Source organism: Pecten maximus, chromosome 19 (assembly GCF_902652985.1).
Source record: "Pecten maximus chromosome 19, xPecMax1.1, whole genome shotgun sequence".
NCBI lineage: Eukaryota > Metazoa > Mollusca > Bivalvia > Pectinida > Pectinidae > Pecten > Pecten maximus.
Genome location: NC_047033.1, coordinates 8187247 through 8197876, shown reverse-complemented (window position 1 = coordinate 8197876; position 10630 = coordinate 8187247).

Genomic DNA, 10630 nt, shown 5'->3' with positions numbered 1-10630 from the left:
ATACGAATTCTGGTTTATTCCATAGGTAGAATAATGTGAACATTAAGTAAATTTTGTGTTTTAAATATATATATATCAATGTGTTGAGTGAGTTCTGACAAACAGCTGGACTCTGGATGTGCCTCTAGAACGTGTCGCTTTCACTGACGTTTTATATTCGGTTTTATCTAACCTGTGATAGTCTTGCACTTTTGATGATAAGATTTCCATTTGTCATTTTAACACCGTTTGCATATTATGGTAAATTTTACCAAGTTTGACTTTGCTTTTCTTAGATGTCTTCTACTTCGGGAACAATGAAGAGACAACTGAGTGCTAATTACCTAAATATTCGTCCTCATATCACCTAGGCAGTTGGTGTCTCCTTGACACCCGTTCACATATGACCTAGGCAGTTGGTGTCTCCTTGACACCCGTTTACATATGACCTACGCAGTTGGTGTCTCCTTGACACCCGTCCTCATATGACCTAGGCAGTTGGTGTCTTCTTGACGCCCGTTCACATATGACCTAGGCAGTTAGTGTCTCCTTGACACCCGTTCACATATGACCTAGGCAGTTGGTGTCTCCTTGACACCCGTTCCCATATGACCTAGGCAGTTGGTGTCTCCTTGACACCCGTTCCCATATGACCTAGGCAGTTGGTGTCTCCTTGACACCCGTTCCCATATGACCTAGGCAGTTAGTGTCTCCTTGACACCCGCTCCCATATGACCTAGGCAGTTGGTGTCTCCTTGACGACCGTTCCCATATGACCTAGGCAGCTGGTGTCTCCTTGACACCCGTTCCCATATGACCTAGGCAGTTGGTGTCTCCTTGACATTCATCCTCATATGACCTAGGCAGTTGGTGTCTTCTTGACGCCCGTTCACATATGACCTACGCAGTTGGTGTCTCCTTGACATTCGTCCTCATATGACCTAGGCAGTTGGTGTCTTCTTGACGCCCGTTCACATATGACCTAGGCAGTTGGTGTCTCCTTGACACCCGTCCTCATATGACCTAGGCAGTTGGTGTCTCCTTGACACCCGTTCCCATATGACCTAGGCAGTTGGTGTCTCCTTGACACCCGTTCCCATATGACCTAGGCAGTTGGTGTCTCCTTGACACCCGTTCACATATGACCTACGCAGTTGGTGTCTCCTTGACACCCGTTCCCATATGACCTAGGCAGTTGGTGTCTCCTTGACACCCGTTCCCATATGACCTAGGCAGTTGGTGTCTCCTTAACACCCGTTCCCATATGACCTAGGCAGTTAGTGTCTCCTTGACACCCGCTCCCATATGACCTAGGCAGTTGGTGTCTCCTTGACGACCGTTCCCATATGACCTAGGCAGCTGGTGTCTCCTTGACACCCGTTCCCATATGACCTAGGCAGTTGGTGTCTCCTTGACATTCATCCTCATATGACCTAGGCAGTTGGTGTCTTCTTGACGCCCGTTCACATATGACCTACGCAGTTGGTGTCTCCTTGACATTCGTCCTCATATGACCTAGGCAGTTGGTGTCTTCTTGACGCCCGTTCACATATGACCTAGGCAGTTGGTGTCTCCTTGACACCCGTCCTCATATGACCTAGGCAGTTGGTGTCTCCTTGACACCCGCTCCCATATGACCTAGGCAGTTGGTGTCTCCTTGACACCCGTTCCCATATGACCTAGGCAGTTGGTGTCTCCTTGATACCCGTTCACATATGACCTAGGCAGTTGGTGTCTCCTTGACACCCGTTCACATATGACCTAGGCAGTTGGTGTCTCCTTGACACCCGTTCCCATATGACCTAGGCAGTTGGTGTCTCCTTGACACCCGTTCCCATATGACCTAGGCAGTTGGTGTCTCCTTGACACCCGTTCCCATATGACCTAGGCAGTTAGTGTCTCCTTGACACCCGCTCCCATATGACCTAGGCAGTTGGTGTCTCCTTGACGACCGTTCCCATATGACCTAGGCAGCTGGTGTCTCCTTGACACCCGTTCCCATATGACCTAGGCAGTTGGTGTCTCTTTGACATTCATCCTCATATGACCTAGGCAGTTGGTGTCTTCTTGACGCCCGTTCACATATGACCTACGCAGTTGGTGTCTCCTTGACATTCGTCCTCATATGACCTAGGCAGTTGGTGTCTTCTTGACGCCCGTTCACATATGACCTAGGCAGTTAGTGTCTCCTTGACAACCGTTCCCATATGACCTAGGCAGTTGGTAGGTCACTAAACACTCACGTGTATTGAACCTAGCATTTTCATATAAAAACCCAGTTTCCATTGACAGGTGTATTTCATCCTTGACCTTCCATACACTAGCAGTTATGTCGCATGAAACCGATCAATGAACCTAGTAGCTACCTAGTTGGTTCATTTAAACGCCAACACCATGCACGTATCATGTTGTCTTTACTATACGCAAATATTGCTAGAACATTGGTTTAACTTCCATAGGTAGAATAATGTGACCTTAACGTTCATTTGGTGGTGTTTAAATATCTATATGACAATTGTTGAGTGGTTCTGACCAACGCCTGACTACAGATGTGCTCTGACATCGTCGCTTTCAGATCGGTTTTCATTACGCCGTTCTACTAACCTGGTGGATGTCTTGACACTTTTGATGATAAATTTGCATTTGTCATTTACACCGTTTGCCTAGATTGGTTAAAGTTTACGGAGTTGTGCTCTTGACAGTATTCATGATCCAGCAGTTGTTTTTTAATTATGTGCGATTATTTCGAAATATAACTTTCGTGTTAACAGTTATAAATATCAGAAAACTCGTCCATGTTTGGGAAATAATATGCCCACAGTATATATTGCAAATTGTATGTCATAAGAGGCGACTGTTTTTTCTTAGATGTCTTCTACTTCGGGAACAATGAAGAGACAACTGAGTGCTGATTACCTAAATATTCGTCTTCATATGACCTAGGCAGTTGGTGTCTCCTTGACACCCGCTCCCATATGACCTAGGCAGTTGGTGTCTCATTGACACCCGTTCCCATATGACCTAGGCAGTTGGTGTCTCCTTGACATTCGTCCCCATATGACCTAGGCAGTTGGTGTCTTCTTGACACCCGTTCACATATGACCTAGGCAGTTGGTGTCTCCTTGACACCCGCTCCCATATGACCTAGGTAGTTGGTGTCTCCTTGACACCCGTTCACATATGACCTAGGCAGTTGGTGTCTCCTTGACACCCGTTCACATATGACCTAGACAGTTAGTGTCTCCTTGACAACCGTTCCCATATGACCTAGGCAGTTGGTGTCTCCTTGACATTCGTCCTCATATGACCTAGGCAGTTGGTGTCTTCTTGACGCCCGTTCACATATGACCTACGCAGTTGGTGTCTCCTTGACACCCGTCCTCATATGACCTAGGCAGTTGGTGTCTCCTTGACATTCGTCCTCATATGACTTAGGCAGTTGGTGTCTCCTTGACACCCGTTCACATATGACCGACGCAGTTGGTGTCTCCTTGACACCCGTTCACATATGACCTAGGCAGTTGGTGTCTCCTTGACACCCGTTCACATATGACCTAGGCAGTTGGTGTCTCCTTGACATCCGTTCACATATGACCTAGGCAGTTGGTGTCTCCTTGACACCCGTTCCCATATGACCTAGGCAGTTGGTGTTTTCTTGACACCCGTTCACATATGACCTAGGCAGTTGGTGTTTTCTTGACACCCGTTCCCATATGACCTAGGCAGTTGGTGTCTCCTTGACACCCGTTCACATATGACCTAGGCAGTTGGTGTTTTCTTGACACCCGTTCACATATGACCTAGGCAGTTGGTGTCTCCTTGACACCCGTTCACATATGACCTAGGCAGTTGGTGTCTCCTTGACATCCGTTCCCATATGACCTAGGCAGTTGTGTCATCTTGACACCCGTCCCTATATGACCCTACCTGTTGATGTCTCCTTGACAACCGTCCCCATATGACCCTACCTGTTGATGTCTCCTTGACAACCGTCCCCATATGACCCTACCTGTTGATGTTTCCTTGACAACCGTCCCCATATGACCCTATATGTCGGTGTCTCCTTGCCACCAGTCCATATGGCCATGGTTGTCGCCATGACACCTGTGCATATAAATATATTTACCGCAGAAAGTTTAAAGAATTAGTCCCGACTGGGCCACCTGCGACGGAATATTTGACCACGCAAGATTTCATTTTCATTCCTTATTGGTTCCACCTTTTGAACTATTAAAAACAGAACCGCTGAAAAAAATGTAATCATAGAAAAATAGGGCCTATTATATGTATATATGCCAGGTTTGCAAGCGTTATCTATTAGTTGTATAGATATATTCTAATACCATTTTGATACTTTATTAAAGACGATCAATGACAGAAGAAATTTCGAATGTTTTGTACATGTCACGCAGCCACCGCCTTTGGCCCACACAAGATGAAGGGTTACTAGTATATGGTTGCTATTTCAACCACTACCAAAAATATTACTCTTACTGTATCTTATTGTAATTTCTAGTACTGTTTATATATTATGTGATTGTATTTGTATTCTCTTTATCTTGATAAAGAGGCGGATTGCCTCGGAAATTTGACATTTTTTGTCCAAATTGTTAGAATTACTTCTTTGCCCCATATGTGTCTGATATGATATACGGAGGTTCGATTATCACAAATTTGAAAAATTATCCATAGCAATTAAAATGATAATTGTTCAATAAAATATGAAGGCATTTTGAGATAGATTTAATTCCTGGTGAAGTGATACACTATTTAAGGATGAAATATTAATTCCTGGTATTAACAGCAGTTAAACCCCTCAGGGCCTCATTAAGATAGGACTCGTTTAATTACGTTTGCTACATGTAGGTGATATCTGCTATTGAATACTTAGCACTAGTGCACATACATGTAGCATTAATAATAGCACGAATCGTGTTGAATTTGATCGATATTGACATGTCAAATTGTACATGTCAAGATTTCAATATCATCAGCACATCTCGCTCTACTTCCTCATCAGGTGCGCATTCGTTACGCTTAAATCACTGAAGCGAAGAAGTATTGATGTTGATAATACAATACGTCATCGCGTGTTAACAACTCAAAATAAACAGCTTGTGTTGATATCGCATAAACCATATGCGTTATAAGATTACAGCCTTTATTTTAATCGTATGGACCATTATCATAAATTATGAAGATGTTGTCTGAAGAATTAAAATGCCCTAGCTAGGATTATGATAATAGTATGTGACATAGAGTTATAAATTAAATTGATATTCCAACTTCGTGATTTTAAATCTGGCGTCGCCTATGATTCGTTTTGCATATCTAAGATGGCGACATTTTACAGCCGTCATTTTTCTTCGGATGTACGTCCATGATATGAAACTAGTAAGAAAAAATGACCATTTTTATCTATGAAAACTCTCAGTGTGTATAATGTAAATATTTTCTTTTGACTGTCGACTTTTAATTATTGAGTTGACTCAAATGAAAGCAATCTATTTTAATGGTGTTATTTGTTTTCGCTGTATGTTGAATGTCCTGTTTACTCAACCATAAACATAAATTTGTCTCCTATTTACATGCACACGAGACAATGACACTTGATAACCATAATCTTAATATAAATATAAAATGCATTCAATTTTATTATTATTCAAATTAGTATACGTAAGTATTATATGTAAAAGATAAAAGTGTTAAAAACTTTGAAATGTGTCTACTCAACCACCCTTACAACCAGTCTACTATTAGACTTACGACAAACTCGCTCTTCCCCTGTCCGCTCACCTACCCTTACATCCAGTCTACTATTAGACTTACGAGACACTCGCTCTTCCCCTGACCTCTCATCCACCCTTATATCCAGCCTACTATTAGACTTACGAGGCACTCACTCTTCCCCTGACCTCTCATCCACCCTTACACCCAGTCTACTATTAGACTTACGAGACACTCGCTCTTCCCCTGTCCTCTCACCCACCCTTATATCCAGCCTACAATTAGACTTACGAGACACTCGCTCTTCTCTTGACCTCTCATCCACCCTTATATCCAGCCTACTATTAGACTTACGAGACACTCGCTCTTCTCTTGACCTCTCATCCACCCTTATATCCAGCCTACAATTAGACTTACGAGACACTCGCTCTTCTCTTGACCTCTCATCCACCCTTATATCCAGCCTACTATTAGACTTACGAGACACTCGCTCTTCTCTTGACCTCTCATCCACCCTTATATCCAGCCTACTATTAGACTTACGAGACACTCGCTCTTCCCCAGTCCTCTCACCTACCTTTATCGAGTTCCTGCCAGCTGTACCGGTACGAATTTGCGGTTCTCGTTATCGAACGCGGCGTACCAGCAGATCCAGAACCGAACATGTACCACTTGGATCCAAGATTGCGGTATTGTCAAAAAATAATAATAGCCGCTTTTTATATTTGAAGCGTATTCTTTGTAGAAGAGACGATGGCCATCTTGGGAACTCACTTGAGAGTCGATTGCGTTCCATTATGTTATCCTACCTATTCAGTACAACTGGTACGAACCAGATATATTAACACACGGATATATAGTCTCTATTATGGCTTTACAAAACGTGCCACCATTGTATAAAGTGACGAAACACGCAACAAATACCATACTTCTACAATACGACACAATCTCTTAACAACTTTATCGACAAATAAGGGAACAGACGGTATGCTATCCTTTTAGTACTGACGTCATTCGGGGCATGGAATAAGATATACAATCAATAAGATATCGCTAATAAAAGTACAGTTTCTCAAGTTTGTAAATTTTCGGCTACTTTGCCATTCTTGGTGTTGATTTTGATTCGATTTGATATCTACTTTTTTTTTTTTTTTTTCACCATTATACTGGAAGTAAATTAGCCACATCATACATATCGACTGAGGTGTTATTGGGCCTAATATATTACATGTATATTCCTCTAGGTAATATATGCATTCGCTAAAATCATATTCATATAATATAAGTTACTAGCAAGCTTGATTATAATTTATATCAACCCGATTCCAAAAAACAAAACTGCGTCATATGCATGTATTAACCTTCAACAAATCAATCAGCCACAAGTGAAATGACACATCACTCTTTTGTCTTTTATCTAACAACCTTTGACAATTGGAGCTAATTGAATACCTATACTTTGGATCATAAATACATATTCCTCTCGTAACTATCCGACAAAGAAATCGAATGTACATGTGTATCACCTAACTTCTTAGGATTTAAGGTGTAAAACCTTTTGACATTAAACTCAAAACTTTTTTGTCATACGATGTATTTTCAAGGACATTACGTTGATACCTGGTGACCACATTAACACATGTCATGCCTGGCCGGATTAACAATGTCTAGTAAATAACAGAAAACATTTTAATTCGCTTGTGGAAGAAATCGTCCAACCAAGATTATGCTATTGATTCGTAAGATATATATATTTTTTTTTTTTTTTTTTGTTTTTTTTTTAATATATAATTTTGTATGTAATAAAGATTTTAACCTTCTCCTAAAGACATATTGTTGGTTGAAATTTGAACGGCAAACCTCCGTATCGGGCTTGCAATTATCTGAACGTTCCAAGAACATACTCGAAGAGTGAAAGTGTCCCATGGTGACAAGCCATACCTATCCACGGACCTCTACTGGCGGTATATTGCCAACTATCGCCGACTATCAGGCGATAGTCGAAAATAAAGCAACAAGAGGATAAAACTCTCGTGCGAGAAACATAATTGAATGATGGATGCTATTATTGCTTGTTGTCCAATCAACATATATAGGCCAGTTAAGGACATACATTTTTGAATGGGGTCAGTGAAATGATCATTTTGTAGTTTTATTTCGATAAGATGTTATGTCCAAGGCACATGCATTGGCATGCCATATCTCTCGATCTATTGCAATGCTGCTGGAATAGGACACATTAGGTGGTCCGATGGATAGTAGCTTGATCATTGTCACATATTGTTCAATGGCTGTATAGGACGTAGTTTTATAATTCTACTGTTACAGATTTTTTAATATACTTTGTAGTTATATTCTGATTGTGCCCAAATGGACCATGGATTGGTATTTCGTGGCAAGTCACTGTGGGGTTTGGGAATACGTGGCAAGTCACTGTGGGGTTTGGGAATACGTGCCAAGTCCCTGTGAGGTTTGGGAATATGTGACAAGTCCCTGTGATGTTTGGGAATATGTGTCAAGTCCCTGTGATGTTTGGGAATATGTGTCAAGTCCCTGTGATAGTCTCTGTGATAGCGTCTACTCTGAAGTGTTTCGGTACTGATTATCTACATGTACCTGCGATGTTGTTCTTTGTGCTTTTTTATGTCTCAGTGAATGGACCTGATTTCTCATATAGGTGACATACGCAACGACCATGACATACATGAAGAAATTAAATCGCGAATAGAAAGTGAAAAAAAGACTTCAGACAGTTACGTAGAGTTTGCCTATATTATACCTTTGTCTTCTGACTAATTAATATTAATAAATAAGCGTCATGAATAATAAGTCCTCATTACATGGGCAAAAAAACAGAGATGTTTGACTTGCGGTTAATAATCACGGTAAGACTGGCTACCAGTCCCAAGAAGTTTTCGTTAAAATGTCGAGATTGAATATCACATTCTGATAGTTGTAGCTGTCTTCTGATCTCTATATAGCTCACCTGCCCCAAGTTTGAATAAAAATACTAAAGTACAAAAACAATTAAACAAACAAAAACAAAAATAGATAAATACATGTAAAATATCGAAATCATACCTTTCACTTTCATTTATAATTTTGATATTCTAGAGACTGTGGTCATCAACTTCCTGGTATGCAGACCAGAATATTTGATGTGGTATTGTATTATTACAATTCTCTATGTCATTTGGGACCGTAGATCAGATATAGCATGCAAGTCCGCTACAACGCTGTCGTTTTTATGGCACAGTTCCGATCGTCATCCGTCATACCTCAGAACTTGCACACGTCAGACTTATAATGTCGCTATATACTAACATATTCTGTGTGTAACATTACAGTCAGGTGTATTACGATGTGTATTTGATATTCAGGTAAAACAATTTGCCGCACCTGAGGATATGTCATCGCGTAATCCGAGAAGGTCAATGAGGTCATTTTGTGGTCAGCGCGCATACTGTGACCAGTTTTATGAGGTCAGGATGGCCAAGTGCCATTAGGATGCGTGTGTACCTCTAACAATTATTTCGTATGTGGTTGATAATAGATCAATAGGTCATGTAATTAAGAAGTATCTGACAGACAGTGTTAAAGGGGTATCGTCCGACATTTTTGTTCTAGTACGGAACATACATGTAGTGCGAGGAGAAAAACAAAACAAAACAAAACAACAAAAACAAAATAAGTGAATATATCATTAAAATGTGAGTTTAATGGTAGAAAGAATATTATATGCTGAATAATGGAAATAAAACTACGACATGCAGCTATTTCGTCCGTCTAGGACTCTCGTCAGTCATGTTACTAGCCAGGTGTGTTAGAATCAGAGCCTTTGTTAGGACAAAGCAAATGGGAGACAAAGCAAATAGAAGAAGGGCAACCCGTAATATTATTCAAGAAATCACGTGAACAATTTAATGCTTTTGTGTTTTGGATAAATTAAGAAGAATATAAAATACGTATATTCTGAGCTGGTAGCGGGTCACCTGTTGGGCATTGAGTTTAACTGTAACCAATAGTAACAGTAAGTTTCCTGGGGCTTCAGTAATTTTGACCAATCACAAAAGAGGATTGTCGATCAAAAGGTTATATAAAATGACAGAAGAAAAGTACCGTTGGGTGGATAAGAAACGTTTTGGCTGTATTTTCGGCAGGAATCTACGGAATATTGTTTTAAACATACATAGAAAAAAAAACCACAGAAATCGCCAAGGATACACTTGTAAAGATATCTCGAGATTATGTTTCGGGGGAAAAAGACACGAGATTAACTTTGACAACCGACATGTACATGTAATTGTTGGATGCCGTAGCAACGTTCTGCTGAGTGACATGAGGAATGCGGATCACCAATATCAGTACTGACTTCATTGACTAAATTTATTATTGATATAAGTGAGATAATTAATTCACAATACTGATGTCCATCCTGTTTTAACATGTATCATTGTTATCCATTTGTTAATGTCCGTATTCTCTGCACTGTTCTGTTTATGAGAATAAACAATTGTCATTGGTAAACGAAAAGCTTCCAATGTAATGCCAATGCATGTGTAACTCTGTACCATTACCGCGTTTGTTATTGTTTATTACATTTGTATATATATTTTTTTTGTTTTCAAATAGATATGAATATTGTTACTTGTTATCTTGAGTGTAGATTTATATTGTGAAAAATGGTGTTGTTTGGTTAACATAAGGCACTACTAACCTTCCAAAGGTGATATTTCTTTAGAATCTTTGAAATCTTTGACCTTCGAAAGGTGATATTTCTTTTGAATCTTTGAAATCTTTGACTTTCGAAAGGTGATATTTCTTTTGAATCTTTGATCTTAGGAAGGTAATATTTTCCTTGGCGTACAGCCTCGGGGAATATCACGTTTCGACGGTTAACAATTCCTTGTATTAACCTTAACAA